This window comes from Phacochoerus africanus, chromosome 8 (assembly GCF_016906955.1).
Source record: "Phacochoerus africanus isolate WHEZ1 chromosome 8, ROS_Pafr_v1, whole genome shotgun sequence".
NCBI classification, from domain to species: domain Eukaryota; kingdom Metazoa; phylum Chordata; class Mammalia; order Artiodactyla; family Suidae; genus Phacochoerus; species Phacochoerus africanus.
Window position 1 is genome coordinate 139,292,697 of NC_062551.1, and position 22,221 is coordinate 139,314,917.

Here is a 22,221-nt window from a genome sequence, read left to right on the forward strand (position 1 = left end):
TGTTGACCTTTATACCTGGCTCAGGTAGTGCTTGTCAGGCGTCTCCACTGTAAATTTCCTTCTTTTCCTCTGTTCCATACTGTACTCTTTGAAAGAAAGTCACCAAGTACATGTCAAAAGTAGGGACTGGAGAGTTAGAGTCTACCTCCTTGAGATTAAAGTACCTATATATTATTTGGAATTCTTCTGCATGGGAGAATAACTCTTCTATACTATCTATTTTGTTTATTCAGTTATTTATATCAGCATGGATTCAGGGATATTTATTGTATATTTTAGGTTACAATAAAAAAGTTACTTATTTTGCTGCTCAAATTGTTTCAGGTTTGGCCATTGAAAACAATTTCAGTCAGTTCTGGCATCCTTTTGACATGCCTCTACTAATGCTTTATTTTATTTTTTGTCTTTTTGAATTTTAGGGCCACACCCATGGCATATGGAGGTTCTCATGCTAGGGGTCCATGTGGAGCTGTAGCCACTAGCCTACGCCAGAGCCACAGCAATGTGGGATCCAAGCTGCATCTGCAAACTATACCACAGCTCATGGCAAAGCCAGATCCTTAACCCACTGAGCAAGGCCAGGGATTGAACCCTCATCCTCATGGATGTTAGTCAGGTTCATTAACCACTTAGCCACGAGGGGCACTCCCTTGCTTAATTTTTTTGAACAGATTCATACTTTCTGGCACTACAAGATGCTCTAGTGCCAGAGTATATCTTACATATTTTCTGACCAGTCACTGAATTAACCATTTTCTTCAAGGAGCCTTGGTTTTAGAAACCAACATCTGGGTGCTGGGTGTGCTTCCTGCTATCAACTTATTTGTCATAGTCCAATTTACATCAAACCATATTTTATATAACATATGAAGAGTGAGAAATATTCTATTACTACTGAGTTTCTCTGGTGGATGAGCCCATTATTCTTACTTTTGAAACTTAACTACTACCTCACATCATCTTTGCCTGCTATTCCTGGTGCAGTTTTACATGATATTTGAGATTGCATTTTGAGTCTCTGTTTTACACATGAAGAAAAAAAAGTTCTTGGAGTTCCCTGGTGGCTCAGTGGATTAAGGATCTGATGTGTCAACTGCTGCAGTGTGGGTTTGCTCCCTGGCCCAGAAACTTTCACATGCCTTAGGTGTGACCAAAAAAAAAGTTATTAATGGCCTTAAATAATAAATGTTTCCAAAGTCATATGGGTATAAATATATATATATATATATATATATGTGTGTGTGTGTGTGTGTGTGTGTGTGTGTGTGTGTGTGTATGTGTGTATATATATATAGCTAATGGTTGAACATGAATTCAAACGTAAGTTACCTTCCCCTAATACTATAGTACTACTAAAAGCTAACTCCTGCTTGTCATTGAACACATGCCATTATGGCTGCAATCATTATTAGTTAATAAGTCTGGTGACAGTCTGCCTATGGTCCTGGTCTTAGCCAAAATGGTGGTCCTTCTTAGTCACAAGGTCAGTGAAAGCACTTCAGAGGAATAAATTTATATTCCTAAAAGACAATCAAATGGGATGGGTCCAAATTATTCATTTTTGTTGATAACATTGGAAAAGTGAGCTTGTTCAATAAGATAGTTTGGTGCGGTAATAAATTTCATATGTTCATTAAGTAGATATTAAATCCTACCATGTGTTAGCAATGAAGCAAGTAATGGTGATAAATTACTTTAGTATTACTTCCATATCTAAGGGGATTTTTCTTTAGAAAGGAGAGCAACACATTTAAGCAAACATGAAGGTAATGATACAAGATTAAATGTATACAGAATTGATAAATTCTTCTTAGACACTAATATATCTGAGAATCATTATGGAATTCTATTAAAATATATATTTTGATTCAGTAAATTGGAATCTATACAAGTGTCACTCAGCTATACTAGGAAGTGACAGTGTGGAGACTAGTAGGGCACCAAGGAATGGTTAATTTTGTAAGAGGAATCAGAAAGGTTAAATAAATGAAAAAGTATGTAGTAGATAAAATGAGTATCTGGATTAAGGAGAAAGAGGACCAGAATTTGGAAAATAGAGCACTTAAAGGTCAGATAGTAATTACAAAAGAGGTTCACATTTGAGTTTGTGATATGAGATTTGGTTAGAGGATGTATGTTTTTATTACACCATCTATCAAATTTAATATTCTGGGAATATGTTTTTCTTATTTGCTGGCCAGATTTTTAAAAAGAACACTGACATTTCTTAAAATTCAAATGTTAAGTCTTTTGTCCCCATACCTCCACCAAAAGGTGAAGGGATGTGTGTGTGTGTGTGTGTGTGTGTGTGTGAGAGAGAGAGAGAGAGAGAGAGAGGGAGAAAGAGAGAGAGAGAGAGAGAGAGAGAGAGAGATACAGAGAGAGATGGGTTGTAGAAATCTCAAAATGTATACCTTTTCTGAGATAGGTTACACCTCAAATGAATTCAATTCAAAGTTTATTTGATTGTATATATAGATGAATAGAGATTTGAAAGGTCAAATTACTTTTTGATGACAGATACACTTTCTACAGCATGATAATATGTACTCTTAATTATATTTTTAATTTCCTGAATTCTTGAAATAGTTTCCCGACTTATTTCCATAGCTCATTAATTAAAAATGTACAAGAATTGGGCCGGAGCTTTTTTTTTTTTTTTTTTTAAGAAGAGAAATGTTCTATTTTCTTGGCAGCCAGATTCCATTAACCTTTTATCTTTTAACTGTTCTTTGATGTGTGTTCTACAAAACAAGTCGAATATTCCTTTTGAGATGAATTATTCAGTCAAAACAGTTCTGTTACCATATAATGTAATAAAACAGCAAGCTATTGATTTGGCATTGCAAATGAACTAGTTTTATTTCTTTTTTCATATTGTAATTTATCTTTTTCTATTTGTATCTATGCATGGATCTTGCAAACCAATAACTATTTTACTCACTTGAGCTAGAGTTCAGTTGAAATACATTAACTTAGAAAACTGAACAGAAATATATCAGATAGATTTAAATATATGTGGTCATTAGAGTTCTATAATATACATATGAAGTATCTCTAGGAGAGACTCCCATCTTCCAGCTGTGATAGAAGATGAATAAGATACCTATAAACATAAAAAAAGCCCTAAGTTAATTAAATGCAAACTCATGTAGCACTATGCTGATGAGTATCTTCAAAAACCAAAAGAATGGGGAGCTGGATAAAGGTGGCTTCATTGTTTAATCGGCTATACATACCTATTGATACTTAAAAGGAGATTGGCACTGATTCTCACTCCATGCAAATCTTTGTGGAATTCACCTGGATAAAAATCCATCTGATTTTTTAAAAGCCCTTAAGATAAAATAAGCCTACAAAAAAGTATATCATAATGAATGCCTTCCAATAATACAGCTTCATGATTGCTATCCACATGTATTAGAACTACACAAAAGAAATGTCTTTTGTAACTTACTGAGGTTCAGATAATACCTAAAGTATGAGATCCTAAACTCTAGAATCATAATTTGTTAGCTCAAAAATCAACTCCACTAATATTATAGGACAATGTATTTTATTTTTCCAAGCATTAGTTTCTTCCTTACTAAATTAGGGAATGAATACTTCATAGGTCTATTTCATGAGAGGACTGCATGGATAGTTTATACTGAGTTCTTAGCACAATGCCTGGAATATAGTTTCATTATCATCACTATTGTTTTAATCCAATTGCTAGCTAGATGCTCTAGCTCAACTGGGGGAGGGACGACGTAAATGTTATCTGTTGATATTTCAGTTCTGGCCTAAAGCTATTTCAGAAGGAATGAAAACGTGGTTTCTAGAATCTTAGAACATTTTGTTTTCCGTGTTGATTATTTCCTAAAATTCCAAGGTTTCCTTTTGTCTGTTTACAAATCATCCTTTGTTCCCTTCCTTATACTTCTCCATCCCTGTTTCTATTCTCACATAAACATGGATTTTATTTTATTTGTCACTCTCTAGTAGTTCGCATTTCTGAGAAACTTATGTACATGGGAACATACAGAGTAAACTTCACTTTTCTAATTTCTTGCACTTGGTATAATTATTTTGAGATTCCCCCATGGTACAGCATGTATTAATAGTCCATTCCTTTTTATTGATAAGTAGTATTTCAATATATAGATATATGACTATCTTCATGCCCATTAAACTGTTGATAGACATTTGGGCTGCTTTCACTTTGGGGCTATTATACAAAAGCTGCTGTGACCATTCATGTCAGGTCTCTGTACAGACACATCTTTCATTTCTCTTAAGGAAATACCCAAAAGTTAAATGACTGGATATTATCGTGAATGTGTGTTTAAATTTTTAATAAACTGCCAAATTGTTTTCCAACATAGTTATGGGGTTGATGAAGTTCCAACTTATTTCTACCTCTCTGAATGTTTGTACCAGGAATGGATGGTGAATTTTTTCAATCCTCCCCCCCAAAATAAACCCCCAACATTGCTGTGGCTGTGGTGTACACCAGCAGCTATAGCTTCAATTCGACCCCTAGTCTGGGAACCTCCATATGCCATGTGCACAGCCCTAAAAAGATTAAAACAAACAAACAAACAGAAAAGCTAACTTAAAAAGGCAAGGAAGTGAAATCCTAGGAGTGAAGTCCTAGGATGGCACAGTGCAAAAGATCTAGAGATTAATCTATTTAATCTGGCGCAGGAGGATGGAAGACCCTGAAAAAGAATTATGTGGAAAAATGACTTTATATGGGAGAAGTTATATACATATATTCACACACACACACATACACACACACACGTGTATATATCTCAAACAATATAAGGCAATTACAATCCCCGATAAATGTTCTAAGAAAAAAATGTGATAACATTACTGCCTTTGCAGTGAACAACGTTTGCATATTCACCATGATATGTTATACTTAGTGATACTAAATTTCATATACAACCTACAGAAAACACACAAATTTAAATTTAAAATTGTATCTTAAGAAATATGTAATAGTATTAGCCTTCATAATGCAAAAAAATGAAAGTGCATTTGATAGAATTTGGGGGAGAAGTTAGGTAGAATTACTGAGCACAAGGGTCATTTTAAAAGTGGGAGTGGTGAAGTTCCCGCTGTGGCTCAGTGGAAACAAATCTGACTAGCATCCATGAGCACATGGGTTCAATCCCTGGTCTCATTCAGTGGGTGAAGGACGTGGCATTGCCATGAGCTGTGGTGTAGGTTGCAAAGGAGGCTCAGAGCTGGGTGTGGCGTAGGCCAGCAGCTGCAGCTCCTATTTGACCCATACCCTGGGAACCTCCATGTGCCACGGGTGCGGCCCTAAAAAGACAAAAATAATAATAATAATAATAATAATAATAATAATAAAAGTGGGAGTGGTAAGAGATAGTAATTAGGGCTGTTGAAACAAGAAAAAAAAGTTTCTGTACACCTCAAAGTTACAAAGATAAGTAATTTCAGAAATGAAGTGTGAAAAACATGATTGGGGTGATATATGTATTATCTATAAACATATATGCAATATATTTTGCTTACATTACTTGTTAAACAGAATCTCATACAAGGATTTAATACTAATTCTTTATTTGGCGTGTGCCCTCTCATAGCAGCAGAGATAGAGGAAAATGTCAGTGAGGTTTTAAGGATGGAAAGGGATTCAAGATGATGTCCAATTTTACAAGGATCCAAGGAAGTAAGAGTGATTGCTCCGAATGCAAAATTGCTTGGCCTTAGAGGAAGAATTCTCTAGATCTACTAACACGCAAAATTGTAACTTGGAATAATCTATCCAAGGGATAAAGGGAGAGGAAGTTTATCCTACTTTAATGGTCTCTCAAGTTTCCCCTCATGGGAAGTTAACTTCCATTATTACAGGTTTAGTAACCTGATTCCTTTGGTAGCTCCTTGGTAAGTCAGATCCTACATTTCTTGGTGTGGCATTTTCTGAAATCATATGCGGCAAAGGAATCAGAGCTGGAACTTGTGATGGTCACATTCATGTGGAAAAACTCCACAGGCCTACACAAAATAGGTTGGCTATGGTGGTGGCACCAGAAGAATAAGCAGCTGATAGTCTAGGAGATGGAAAGGGATTCAAGGATCCTACCAGAGAATCTCTGTAGTCAGTCTTTGGAGATCTGGCAAAATAGAGTGGGAAAAGTGTTTACCTTGACACTGTTTTCTGTGGTGGCTCCCTTTGGACTCATTTAAAAGGAGGTCGAAGGCTGAGGAAGCCCATTGGTGCTGTCCTATGGTATCAGAGTGGTGAACAGGGAGCCTTCTGGGGCCCAGAGCTAGAGCACAGGAGGAGGGAGAAAGGTGGACAGGGCATCTGATGGGGCAATGGAAGATAATCAAGAGCAGTTCTCATATGTTTATTCATTGCTGCTCTTTGACTCTTATTTTACTCTGTTCATTGTATAAAAGGTGCTTGCAAAGATTTTGTTGTTAACACTGGCACCCTCAGAAATTGTCACCATTTGGTCTTATTCCAGCCTTCTTTTCAGAATAAACATTAGACTGACTTTGCTTCAGCTACAAAGTGCTCCTTTTTCTCCTTCACTAACATAATCCAATTCATTTTTTAACCAAGTATCAACAAGTTATAAATGCATTTGGCTAATGAATACAAAATTATTTTAAGAAAAGACAGTGAGTGACAATATATTATCTTGAAGTAGAGAATTGTGCAACTAAAATAAAATGAAAAGAACATTTTGCTATGGATTAGGCCAATTTTGGCTGGGGGAAGATCCTGAAGGATTGTGTAAGGACCATTGTTTGGACTTAAATGAGCTGTGCAATTTGTCATTGTTTTCTATATGTGTTTATATTATTAATAATAAATTAGTTAATTTTAGATCCAATTGGCGTTAAAATGTAACTTCAGTTAATGTATTTTATTAATATTGACAGCACTAATACATAGATGTTGTGACAATAGACAGATGGTTTAAATTCTGAACTAGTTGTTTGACTTTGGGTAAGCAATTGATCTTGATCGTTATTTCTCTCCCTTTCTCTCTCTCTCTTTTTTTTTTTTTTTTCCAATTTAGGGACACACCTGTGGCATACAGAAGTTTCCAGCCTAGTGGTCCAATCAAAACTGCAACTGCCAGCCAGCCACAGCCACAGCCACAGCAATGTGGATATGAGCTGCATCTGTGACCCATACCACAGCTCGTGCCAGCACCAGATCCTTAACCCACTGAGTGAGGATAGGTATCGAACCGGCATCCTCATGGATAACAGTAGGGTTTGCTACCACTGAGCCACAACAGGAACACCCAGCAATTGATCCTTCTGAATCTTATCTTCTGTAGTGGATAATATCTACCTCATACAGCTATAGGATGAACATATTTTCTGCTAGTCACTATCCCAAGAACTAAAAATATAAATTTGAGTGGTAAATACATTATTCAAATACAATATGGTAAGTGAGATGTCATTCAATAGAGATAATAGTATGTGCAAAAACAAAAAAACTAAAATGAAGGCATGGAAAATATATACCTGAGTGCCCAGTCCTCTTAATATAGGATACATTCATATTTGTGCATAAGATGTTAATAATTTTAAGAGTATATGGGATATAAATATTTAATATAGGCAGCCATATAATTTATGCACACTTTTGTCTTAGGTAAACGTGTAGTATAATAGGACCCCTGAAAAATTTATTGCCTTTATTGTCTCGTGCTGTTAAAACAGTTTTTAACTATATATTGCTTGTGTATATTTTACTATTATAATTTCATCAAAGCATTTTTTGGGTAAGAAAAGAGTTGCAAGAAAAACAAAGACGCATGATAGAACTATTGACCCACATTAGAAATTAGTTATTAAAATATGTGAGGCTTGGGCAAAGATTTCACATGAACTTGACTTTTGGTTTCTATAGTGACTTCTACTGGAAAATAAATATGTGACCTATATGATTTTAATAATATTTGCTTGCTACTAGGTTCATAACATCTGTCTCCTTTTTGAGATTTAAATTTAGTTCAAAATAGAACATAGTTCTTAGTCAGGGGTTATACTGGAAAACTCAAACATTTTTAAATTTAAAAAGACCCTTTATTTATAGATACTGAGACTACTAACATTGATTTAAGGAACAAGCTTGCCTTCCCATTTTCAGTGTTGTGTTAAGTTCTGGCACAGAGAAACCAAGAAGTTTTCAAAATAATATTTGCTCTAACTATTGAGAGGGCAAAGGAACCAGGACAAAGCTTTAATGTGGCTGAAAGATGTTTATATTAAAATGAACAGTAACAACAATAACAACTATTAAAACAAAGATAGGAAATATTTAATAAAAAGTAATTGTATTTTTAAGGCATTTAAGAAACAGCTAAACTCAGTAGTAATTTTTCTTTTAAATTACTTTGCTTGTCACAGAAAATGAAAAGGAAAACCATAGATTGAGAAACAATATTAACAACGCATATGTCTAAGGACTGTTATTCAGAATATACAAAGAACTATAACTCCATTTTAAACAAATAATAAAAGTGGGCAAAAAAGTAAAGGCACTTCACAGAAGGAAGCATGACCAAAAGCCTATGAAAAAAGTGACACACACCATTTAATCATCAGGAAAATACAAACTAAGTTCAAGATAATACCACTACAGACCCACTAAAATGGCTAAATACAGACTAATAATTGTTGGCAAGGAGGTAAAACAATAGACTATCTTAGTTGCTGGTTGTGATAAAATGGTACACAGACTTTGCAAGACTGAAAATTTCTTACAGAGTGAAAAGTAAATTACCCTATTGCTCAGCACTTCTGTTCTTAGGTATATATACAAGAGGAAAAAAAAAAAAAAACAAATAGTCTACAAAGTGATTTCTACTCAGTATATAGCAACATTATTCAAATGGAGAAAATGTGAAAAAAACAAAACAAAACACAATGTCCTTCAGCAAGAGAGTGGACATACAAATTGGGGCATATTTATCCTGCAGTACATTTATTACCCATAAATAAAGTAAGAAGCTACAATTTAAGATTGATAAAGTATATAATGATTTTTTCCAAACACTTAAAATGATTTTTTTTTGTCTTTTTGCTATTTCTTGGGCCTCTCCCGCGGTATATGGAGATTGCCAGGCTAGGGGTCTAATCGGAGCCGCAGCCACCAGCCTACACCAGAGCCACAGCAACGCGGGATCCGAGCCGCGTCTGCAACCTGCACCACAGTTCACGGCAACGCCGGATCGTTAACCCACTGAGCAAGGCCAGGAACTGAACCCGCAACCTCATGGTTCCTACTCAGATTCGTTAACCAGTGCGCCACGACAGGAACTCCTTAAAATGATTTATATTACTTTCTCTCCTTGATGTTCCAATGTATATCAACCCATGAAACTGCTATTTTTGTAAGTTAAAAATGATCACACATCGGCAATTTCATATTTCAGCCTCTATGTAATTTTGGTAATTTTCAAAATATTGCAATATTCTTATCTTCCTGAAATTAATTTTATATGCTGAAGCTTTATTTTACTTCTAATATTTGGAAATTTCCCTTCTTTCTCTATAGTACAAAGATAGTTTAATAATCTATGAACTCCTCATTTATTAGATGTTTTAAATAAGTCATTTGTGAAATTGTCTAGGTTTACTAGCAGTTTTGCGTTAGTATTTCTTACTTTTTGCATGGTTTCTTTATTTTCTTCTATAAATTTTTGTTACTAAGTTTTCTTATCATTAATTTTATCTAGATTTTTTTACGTTTAATAATTAAAAGAATAAATCTCAAATGTCTTATTATCTCACAAGTATACTTCCATTTAAAATACTGCTTTATCAGAGTTCCCATCATGGTTCAGGAGTAAACAAACCCGACTAGCATCCATGAGGACCTGGGTTCAACCCCTAGCCTAGCTCAGTGGGTTAAAGATCTGCCATTGCTGTGAGCTGTGGTGTAGGCCAGCGACTACAGCTCTGATTGGACCCCTAGCCTGAGAACCTCTATATGCTGTGGGTGTGGCCCTAAAAATAAAATAAAATAAAATAAAATAAAATAAAATAAAATAAAATAAAATATTGCTTTATTTCATTCAGTAGCAACAAATGCCATTTCTCAATTAAGCCTAACATCTACCTTTTTAGATTATTCAGGGTTTTTTTTTTTGACTAACTTCTTAGCCAATTTACAGTCTTGCTTCTTTCCACCCAATTTCTCCACTAGTTAGCATTCCTATTGCAGGAATCTTATGTGGTATAATGTCATTAACGTAAGTGTCAGATCAGCTGTCCCTCCGCTATGCAATCCAAAATAACATAAACAATTCCTAGAGTTTTAGGGGTCCTGGTAATTGCTTTATCCACCACTCCTATCTGCACTCCTATCCTGAGCTTCTTTGGTCAGGCAGGCCATTGCTAATAACTATGTACAGCTCTGCATCCAGCATCTCAGTTGCTTTAAAATTTTTGTGACTATATCCTTGCTCCTCATGAGAATTTCAGGAACTTTTTTATCCCCTTCTAATGTCACTGTGGGATCCTAAGAACACTGAATGAAGGGATTGGTCTCCCTCCTTAATGTGCCCTCTCCCTCATTTAATAATTACATAATTCTTACTTAGCTTTCAAAACTCATCTCAGGAAGCCTTTGATGATCAACTGCTTTCTTCTGCTATTCTGCTATAGCTATTCTGCTCTGATTTCACACTGACTTGTGAATACTTTGGTGATACTTTTTCCCAAAGCCCCCATCATTATCTTAAGAAAATAGTGTGTTTCTTATTTATAATTGTTGTCAATTTTATCTGATTAGAATGCAGTTTCCACCACAAGGGTAAACATTTTTGTTTTTAATTTTCTGCTGCTCTACTCCAAGCGTGGGATGTGTAGTAAAGGTTTAACTAGTACTTACTGACCTCCTTGCTAGACTAGATTTTTCAAGCCATGGACTATCTTACTCTTTGTTATACCCCTAATGATTAACATTAAGTTTGTCTAATGGTGGGTACTCAATCAATCACTGAATAAATGCCACAATACAGCCTTACCCCATTAAATTAATTTCTTAGGGCTACACCTACAGCATATGGAAATTTCCAGGCTAGAGGTCTAATCAGAGCCACAGCTGCCAGCCTGTGCCACAGCCACAGCAATGCCAGATCCAAGCCGCATCTATGACCTACACACAACTCATGGCAACACTGGATCCTTAACCCAATTACCAAGGCCAGGGATCAAAATCACATCCTCATGGATACTAGTTAGGTTCATTCCTGCTGAGCCACAGCAGGAACTCCTCATTACATTAATTTTAATTTAAAAAAATGTTTTTTTCCTTTTTGGCTGCCCCACAGCATATGGAGCTCTTGGGTCAAGGAACAGATCTGAGCCACAGTTGCAAACTACACAGCAACTGCAGCAATGCCTTAACCCAATGTGCCAAGCAGGGATCAAACCTGCGTCCCAGAATTGCAGAGACTCCACCGATCCCATTGTACCACAGTGGGAACGCCTTAAATTAATTTAAAAACATTTGTAGAAAAGAATGAACAGAAAGTCTATTTGAAACCTTATTCTAGAAGTAGGCCTTATTCTATACAATGCCTTTCTTGAATTTTCCTATACTTTTTACCCCCCTCTAAGCTTATGTGAATCGCAATGAACTACAATTATGCACTGCATTTATCTTCCTTATTAGATTCTGAATCATTTGGAAAAAAATCATATGTTATTAATCTTTCTTATTAATGTCTTTCAGAAAGAAAAAATAAGGGACATTATAAGAGAAAAAATGGTTCACAAACAGGTGTCTCTTGAGGTTTTCCAACTCGTTGAAAGGAAAGTATACATTTCATTAAAGAAAATGGTCTCCTAATGGATAGAGAAAACCATGTACTCATAGTCTCTTAATGGTGGAAGAAACTTCAATTAACTAGCTAGAATGACTAGGTTTAATATATACTCCTAATGAGACTGAACGCCTCTGTATGTGCTTTTTCATCTCTCTTGTTTCAGGATGTGAGTTGGTCCCTTAATATGTGGTATTTGTGGTTTGAAAAGGCATTGCTATTTTCTGGGAAGATTTCTTTCTTGGATTCTGAAACCTCCCTCAAAATATGGGGCATGTTTTGTTCACCACTGTAATAGTTGTGCTTAATAAATGCTTGATGGCTAGATGGATGCATGGATGAATGACAGATGAATAAATGAATAGCATGTGACCTTGGGGAAGTTATTTTTCATTGTATGATACTTTGGTTGCCTTGGTAAATCATTTTCTTATCCATGGTTCATTCCTCTAACCCTTGATATTTTACCACTAATTAATTATTCAACCTTGATAACCAACACTATTTTCTAAATCACATAATCATGTTGTCACTTACTAGAGTTATGTAAATATTCAAATACTACCACCTGTCAATGGATAATCCATTTAATCTTATAATGTATACTTTTAGTTTTATAAAGCATTTTTCCTATATTATCTTATTTAACCTTTACAATATTACAAGCTAAATATTATATCCTTTATATATATGATTATAGAATTGGACAGGTCAATTTCCTAGAGAGAACTTCTGTAAAGGTTGTTTAAGCTTATTAACATGGAAATATTTCCTGTGAAGAGTAAGAGATGAATCTGGAGACATGAGTAATGAGGAAAAAAAAGGAATGGAATGGTTAATGGAGTCTCTAACTCAATGAAAATATTCAATTGAGGGTAAATGTCAAATTGAAGATGGATTTACCATAGCAATAATTGAATTTCTCATTCTGTTTGTCAAGTGCTCAGATCCACTCCCAGAGGATGCAGAATCAGTCAAGAAGCTAATCCAAATTGAAAGATGTCAAATTAAGTGGAAATATATATAAACAATTTGGATCATGGGGTCCTAATAATGGAATTTAAAACAAAACACCTTCTATGTCAAATTCAACACTTTTAAGATTTTTATTGAGGGAGAGGAACTAAGCTCTGTGCTTATTTACCTCAGACTTTGAATATAATTATAGGTTTGTGACAACTTATTGATAATTTTACAATTGTAAAATTTAGTTTGGACTCAAAAAGCCTAGTGATGGTGGAGTTGGTAGCTTCTATGAGTAATCAAGATTCTTGCCATCCAATATTTTTCGTTCTCATTGGTTAGAATATCAGTTCAAATGGGACCAAGACTTTGGTTTGATTGCATGGATCAGTCAACTCGTGCCTGTTCTGTCCTATGAGCCTACCACATTTCCTACTACATGATCCTAAAAGCATCCAGCAAGGTATCTGACACATATTAGAAAAATAATAAGCATGTTTTAACTGAATTAAGTTTAACCTTTTAGAGTTCTTGTTTAATAATAATTTTATCTCTGAAATACTGCCCACTGGTTCCAGTATAATTCAAGTTGCATAATTCCCTCAAAGTGCATGTTAATGGAAGGGAAGACAACAAACAAGCCTTAAAACCAGCCTCAACACCTGTATCTCAGCACATGAATCCCGCTCCACTCCTACAAGGGAAAATGTTGAGGTCGAGGCTTAAAAACGCAGAGCACAATGGTTTCATATCTGCAAAGTATTATTATCCTAATATTACGAAGAATTAAATCACAGACAAATTATTTTCCATTGAATTTCAAAGATTTTTATCTTTTTCTACTGTGGTGTAAGTTTCAAGATCCTCAGGCATAAGATTTTTCCTTTTATGTCAATGACAAATACAGCCCAGAAGCTAACATTAAGTTAGAGCGTAAAATTATCAGAAAATTGTTAAAGTCTTTGCATTCAATTAATATCTCAGTGTGACATAAAGAAAAGGATTTGGGCTTTGGGAAAAAAAGATTATGGTGTGAAGCTCAAATATGCTATAAATATATATTTAAAATATCACATATATATGTTTATTATATATACTTATATATTATATGCATACTCTAGTATATATACTATAGTATAGTACTAAATATTACTATATGTAAAATATATATAAAGTATATATTTAGTAGAGCTTTGAGCAAGGTCCTTAACTTCTCCACTTCTCAATTTCATTTTTTGTAACACTGAGCAAGTAATATTTTGCATAGTTGTTCTAAGTACTAGGGAAAAGTATAGTGCAGTAAAAACATTGACCACATGGTAGATGTGGAGTTCAGCATTCATTTATTATTCATCATTCATTCATTCATAAGCTTATCAAATAATAACCAAGCAGATATTCCAGCCACTAAGTGCTGGAGTTTATATTAATAGAAAAACTAACAAAGTTCTATGTTGAAGAAGCTTATATTCTAGTCTGAAAAAGTCAAAACCAAAGTTACAAATAAATATGTGAGATACAAAGTGGTTTTTGTAGGAGGAAATGAGGTAGCAAAGAGGTTGAGGTGAGAGTGCCAGTTTGAAGACAGAGAAGACCTTTCAGACAAGGTGATATTTGAAGAGAGATGTGAAGGACTTGAAGGAGTGAGAGAACAGGATGTTTTCCAGCAGAGTGGGTAGCAAATGCTATATCGCTGAGAGCAAAGCATACTTGGGGTGTTTAAGGAGTCACGGAGGAGACCGGTGTGGGTGAGCCAGAGCAGCCACACACAGTTAAAGAAGAAGAGGTCGGGGAGGCAACACAATTAGTTATGTGAGGTCTTGTAAACTACTTTAAGGGGTCTGGGTTTTAGTCTGAGATGGAAAGTTATTGGGGAGTGTAAGGAGAGGAATGATATAATCAATTTGAACTTTTAAAAGGATAATTCTGCCTGCTGAATTGAGAACTGATATAGGGAGGCAAAGGCAAACAAATTAGACTTGTCAAAGGATGAATATTCCTTATCTCAATTAAAATGTAAGAGACTACAGTCATTGTTTGGGAAATTCATTACTATATCCCCAAACTGAATACAATAGGGACGACATGGCAGAAACCCATCTGCACAAACTACATCTCCTGTATTACAGCACCATGAATCCAAAACCTACAGCATTTAATTCAGTAGCTGTTAACCAAATGTCAGCTTTTGAACTATATTACTATACAGGGTAGTGTTGCAGAAAGAAGTGACTGTCTGAGAAAGCTTTTCTACTTAGCATGCCTCTACTCTCATTCAAGTTAACAAACATTATTGAGTGTCTGAGTAGAAATCTATGTTCAACAGCAGGAGAGGTGCACAGGGCATGTTCTCTGCCCTCAAGCCCCATCTAAAACACTGTTTATGAAAAACAGGTAGCATGAACAGTATTCCTTAAAACAATATTAATTTAGAAATTGTGTATGGAACATAACAATTATGAAAAAAAGTTCATTAGGAACCAAAGGAAAAAAAAAAGCCAAAATGATAAAGCCCTATTTGCAAATGGGAAAATGAAACTATTGGTGAATTTATTGTTATTTTTATTTGGAAATTTCTTTAAAAAAATCACTGTTCAAATGTATTGTTTTAAAATGAAGATGCATACACTGTGGAAAATACTGTGGATTAGGTTATTTCAGACCAACTTTTCTGGTGGAAAAAATATTGTTCAGTTCATATTATAAAAGTTATTCCCTAGAGTTCCTGTTGTGGCTCAACTAAGATCCATGAGGGTTCAATCCCTGGCCTCATTAGTGGGTTATAGATCCGGTATTGGTGTGAGCTGTGGTGTGGGTCACAGGCATGACTCGGATCTGGCATTGCTGTGGTGTAGGCTGGCAGCTATAGCTCCAATTCGACCTGTAGCCCGGGAAACTCCATATCCTGTGGGTGCAGCCCTAAAAAAAAAAAAGACAAAAGACCGAAAAAAAAAAGTTATTTCCTAAGAACTTTTAAATATACTACCAGGGAAATATCTGATGGAAAGCAGAAAACCAAAAGGGTTAGTTAGCATTAAAAGCAAAAATACTGGAGTTACTGTTGTGGCTTAGTGGCTGACTAGTATCCATGAGGATGAGGGTTCCATCCCTGATCACACTCAGTGGGTTAAGGATCCATTTGTAGCAAGCTGCAGCATAGGTTGCAGATTCAGCCGGCTCTGAACCAGTATTGCTGTGGCTGTGGTATATACTGAAGCTGCAGCTCCGATTTGACCCCTAGCCCATGAACTTCCATATGTTGCAGGTGAGGCCTTAAAAACAAACAAACAAACAAACAAAAAAACCCAAAAAAAATCAAAAGCACTTTTTTGCCCCTAAGGGAAATTTCTAATTCTAGAAATCTTTGAGGCCCTATCAGGAAAAGAGGGGTAGAATTCAAAAGACAGCAGCTTTTAAGTTAATGCCTCCAACAGGAGACTCTCCCCACATTTACTGGGGATTTCAAAGTCAAACACACTTAATAAAGATGCCTTCAACTCATTCTAAGGGAAGGGCAGTGAAGGTTGTTTTGGCAACAGGCAACAAAAGGGAAAAAGATACAAGCATCTCAGCTATCAAAATTAAAATAAATTTACATGTCTGTGCTTACTATGGTTAATGAAATAATCATAACAGGTAGAGGTAAGTTTTCCATGAAGAAGTTAATAAAGCTAAATTTTAGTACTATTCGTTTACAGTTTCCGTCAAAGAATTAGTATCTGATTTGTTCCATTCCATTTTTTTTCATTACATTATTTTTATAGGTATAAATTATACATAACCAAATGTATCATTTAAGCATCTTTACGTGTAAAGTTTTATGAGATTAAGTGCATTCACATTGCTGTACAAGCTATGTAACTAATTTAATAATCATAATTTTACTATATTTCATAAAGGTTTTTCTCTAACTTGTATACATTTCAAAGCCCCCTAAAACTTGATTTGCTTTTATATATGGAAGAGGAGATTTTAAAAAGTGACCTAGAAGATTGAAAAATAGACTGGATAGAGGATTTCAGAAAATGTTGACAGAAAAAAAATATAACTCAAAAATGACATCTAGGAATTCCCTTATAGTTGCAGCAGGCTAAGGATCTAGGATTGTCACCACAGTGGCACAGGCTGCTGCTGTGGTGCAGGTTCAGTCCTTGGCCCAGGAAATTTCACATGCTGTGGGTGCAGCCAGAAAAAAAAATATCTATGAAATGATGGAAATGCTTTGCATCCTGATTGTGGTGGTGTTTACATATATTTATACATGTGTTAAAACTCAGAGGGCTTCACACTCAAAGGAAAAAAATTACTGTGGAACAATTTTTAAACTTCAATTATAAAAACACAATAAAGGAATTCCCATTGTTGTTCAGTGATAATGAACCCAATTAGTATCAATGAGGATGCCCATTTGACCCCTGGCCTTGCTCAGTGGGTTAAGGATTTTGCATTGCCATGAGCTGTGGTGTAGGTCGCAGATGTAGCTCATTGCTGTGACTGTGGCATAGGTTGACAGCTGCAGCTCTGACTCAACCCCTAGCCTGGGAGCTTCCATATGCTGCATGTATGGCCCTAAAAAGCAAAAAACAAAACAAAACAAAAAACCCAAAAACACATGATACCAAAAAAAAAGAAAATCATGCCATTATAAAAACTTATACAGACATAGAAATGCTGAAAATATTCATCACTGTAATACCTGAATTTAAGAAATGATAAAGTAAGTCACTGAGGCAGAAGAGAAAGACTATGAACTAGAAATTCGGATATAAATAAAGGCATGAAGAGCACTTCAGAATGAAATATTATTTAGCACTAAAATGAAATGAGATATCAAGCCATGAAAAGACATGGAGAAACTGTAAATGCACATTACTAAGTAAAAGAAGCCAATCTGAAAAGGCTACATACTATATGATTCCAACTACATTACATCCTAGAAGAGGCAAAACTATGGCGACAGTAAAAATATTAGTGATTGTCAGTGGTTGCGGGTACAGAAAGGATGGTTTTTCAGAGGAGAAAGGATTTTTAAGGCAGTTAAACTATTCTCTATGATAGTACAATGGTAGCAACATTATACATTATACCTTTACCAAATTGTACATTTGTCAAAACCCATCAAATGTACAACACCAAGAGTGTACTCTAATATAAATCATGGCATGGAGTGATAATGATGTATCAATGCAGGTTCATCAATTGTAACAAATGTACCACTGTGGTGTAGGTTGTTGAAAGTTTGAGAAATTGTGCAAAAAAATTATATCTATATATATGTGTGTGTGTAAGGGTATATAAAATTTATTTTCATTATTTATTTTTATAATTTAAAAATATATCTTTATAATATATATTTTATTATATATCATATATAACACACATGTATTGTAGATTGATGCGTTTCCTAGGGATGGCCTTTTATAATGTTTTATAATGCCAACCCCATTCACAATTGTGAATAAAGTTAAAGTGTGACTATTTTCAAGTGCAGTATGTAAATCTTATTATGGAAATCATTCTGCTTGTTAGTTTCCTTGTAAGACTATACTTAAATTTTCTTCACAAACATAAAATCTTCCTGTGCTGATATCATCAGGGAAGCACTAATATCAAAGTAATTTTCTATAGCCCACCTCTCATTAAAATAACTGATATCTGCATTATTTCAGGGATTTGGCAATTCCAAGCAAGATAAACCTAGATAAAGTCTACACAATGCAAATTCATAACTGTATGTTTATGTTTGGATAAAATTACATTGAATAATGGAATATTAAACAATACATATTTTAAAGTAGTTTTGACTGCCAAAGTAACACCTTAAAAAGTACCCTTGTTAAAGACAGATGTAACTAGGAATAACAAGTTTGTGGGGACTCATTATCTCACATGAGAAGGCTATACAAGTATTCCAAAGCAAATACATTAAAAATGACAATAAATACAAGGCTATGTGCTGACAATGTGCGAGTTTTTCAAATGCATATGCCAGAGGGAAAAGAATATCCTTGAAAATAAAAAGGTGGGCGTTCCCGTCATGGCTTAGTGGTTAACGAACCTGATTGGCATCCCTGAGGACGCAGGTTCGATCCCTGGCCTCACTTGGTGGGTTAAAGATCTGACATTGCTGTGAGCTGTGGTGTAGGTCGCAGAGGCAACTTGGATACCGCATTGTTGTGGCCCTGGCGTAGGCTAACAGCTACAGCTCTGATTGGACCCCTAGCCTGGGAACCTCTATATGCTGTGGGTGTGGCCCTAAAAAGAGAGAAAGGCAAAATAAAAAAAAAAAGAAAAGAAAGAAAAGAAAATAATAAGGTAAAATACAATCATAAAAGTATGCCACCATTTTAAAAAAGATTAAGGTAGTATTATAAACAACTTTATGGCAATACATTTAAGCCTCAAAAGAAATAAAGATGTTCCATGAAAATACAAATTAATATCTTTTTTAAGAATTAGACAATCTTAATAACCTTATGCTTATTAAAAATTGAATGTGCAGTTTAAAAACTTTCAAAAACTTCATAAATTATACCATGTATTACATGGAGAAATATTATGAATTCCACACAAACTCTAAGAAAACTAAAGGGGCAGGAATTTTTAAAATCCCTTCTGGAAGGTAAACTTCTGATACCAAATCCAGAAAGTAAAAGTATAAGAACAGGAAAAAAAAACCCTATAGACTAATATTCTTCTTTTATAGTAAAATTTTAGCAAATTGTATTCAAAAATACACAACACTATAATATATCATGAGTAACTGTGGTATATCCAGGAAATGTAATCTTAGTTTAATATTTTTAAATAGTCAACATAATTTATCAAATAAAAATATTTAAAAGATGAAAAACCAGGAGTTCCGTCGTGGTGCAGTGGTTAACGAATCCGACTAGGAACCATGAGGTTTCGGGTTCGGTCCCTGGCCTTGCTCAGTGGGTTAAGGATCCGGCGTTGCCATGAGCTGTGGTGTAGGTTGCAGATGCATCTCGGATCCCACGTTGCTGTGGCTCTGGCGTAGGCCGGAGACCACAGCTCTGATTAGACCCCTAGCCTGGGAACCTCCATATGCCGCGGGGGTGGCCCAAGAAATAGCAAAAAAGACAAAAAAAAAGATGAAAAACCACTTGATCATCTATGTAGAGTAAAATGTTGATAATATCTAACAAAAAGTTTGAAATCATTTAGAACATATTCTCTAACCACAATGCAATTAAACTAGAAATTACCAGCAAAATTATTACCAAAAATTCCCAATTATTGGAAATTAGGAAACAAATTTCTTAATAACTCAAGGAGAAAAATATACAAATTATAAAAGTTTTAAATTTTAGCATAACAAAAACACTACATTCAGAATTGTGAGATAGAGAACCATTTGAAGGAAAAGGGAGAAAATGTCCTGAAAAATACCATGTACTGGCAGAGATGTGACACAACTGTCAAACTGCTGGGGGTTATGTAATTTGGTATAACTGTTTTTGAAAATGCTTTAGTAATATATATTTTTTTAAGAACTGAACCTGTGTAGCCGCCAGCTCAGTACTTCCACTGTTAATTATAAATCCATCATGAGAAAAAGGAACCCTATTACACTGTTGGTGGAAATGCAAACTGGTGCAACCACTGTAGAAAACAGTATGGAGATGCCTCAGAAAAAAACTAAAAATAGAATTACCATTTGATACAGCAATCCCATTCCTGGGCATCTATCCAGAGAAAACCATGACTCAAAAAGATACATGTACTCCACTGTTCATTGCAGCACTATATACAATAGCCAAGACTTGAAAACCTAAATGTCCACTGACAGAGGAGTGGATAAAGAAGAGGTGGTACATATACACAATGGAATATTACTCAGCCATTAAAAGGAAAGAAATAATGGCATTTGAAGCCACATGGATGGACCTATAAATTCTCATGCTAAGTGAAGTTAGTCAGACAGTGAGACAACAACATCATATACTATCACTTACATGTGGAACCTAAAAGAGGACACAATGAACTCCCTTGCAGAACAGATACAGACTCAGAGACTCTGAAAAACTTGTGGTTTCCAAAGGAGACAGGTTTGGGGGGATAGGCTGGGGGTTTGGGATGGAAATGCTATAAAATTGGGTTGTGATGATCATTGTACAACTATAAATGTAATAAAATTTGAGTAATAAAAAATCCATCATGAAGGTATGCATATATATACAAAGGGCATATATAAGAATGTTTATAGAAGTACAGTTTTTAGTAATCCCAAACTGGAAACAACTGTGATGTTCATCATTGATAGAACAAATACTATATTGTGGTATAAAATACTATTTACTATAGAAAAAGTATTGAACTACTACTACAACATGGATGAATGTGACAGACAATGTTATGATAAACTATACATACAAAAACAAAATATGGCTCAATTTATGTAAAGTTCAAAAGCAGGGTAAACATTTTATGGTAAAGGAAATCAGAATAACGGTAATCTTCATTGGAAGATAATGACTGAAGTGGCATAAGAAATGCCCCTATGTACTGTAATATTCTCTATCTTGACCATGCTGAAGGTATATGAATGTGTTCACTTTGTAACACTTTCTGAACTATGTAATTAAGATCTGTACCTTTCAGTGAGCTTGTTGAACTTAAACACTTTACAATAAAAAGTAAAAGAAAAAAAGACTAGAATGCCTTTTATATAAAGGCTAAAAATGTAAACAACAACAAAAAGAGATAACAGAATAAAACTAAGCTATGTTGTGTCAATATGCATCCATAGTTAGTAAATATATGAAGAAAAACTAGGCTGTGGTGATAGCCCAAAGTCAGAATACTTAAACTTGAAGATAGCCTTTATCAGAAAGAAGAACATAAAGGGCTCCAAGGTTCTAATAATAGTCTATTTATACACATAGATTATGCTGACCTAGGTATTCTTTTCTAATTATTTTATTTTTATATTTTTACTTTTTAAATTTAAAGTATACTTGATTTAAAATGTGCTTAATTTATGCTGTATATATATATGCATTCTTAATATATTATTTTCCATTATGATCTATTTCAGGAGATTATATGGTTCCCTATGCTGTACAGTAGGACCTTGTTTTTTACCCATTCTAAATGTAATAGTTTGCATCTACTAACCTCACACTCCTATTCCATTCTACTCTCTCCCCCTCGGCAACCACAATCTGTTCTCTATGTTTCTGAGTCTGCTTCCATTTTGTAAATAGGTTCATTTGTGCCATATTTTAGATGCAACATATAAGTGATATATGATATTTATCCCTCTCTTTCTAACTTAAATCACTTAGTATGATTAACTCTAGTTGGTCCATGCTGCTGTAAATAGCATTATTTCATTCTTTTATACGGGTAAGTAGTATTCCATTGTATATATGTACCACATATTCTTAATCCATTCCTCTGTCAA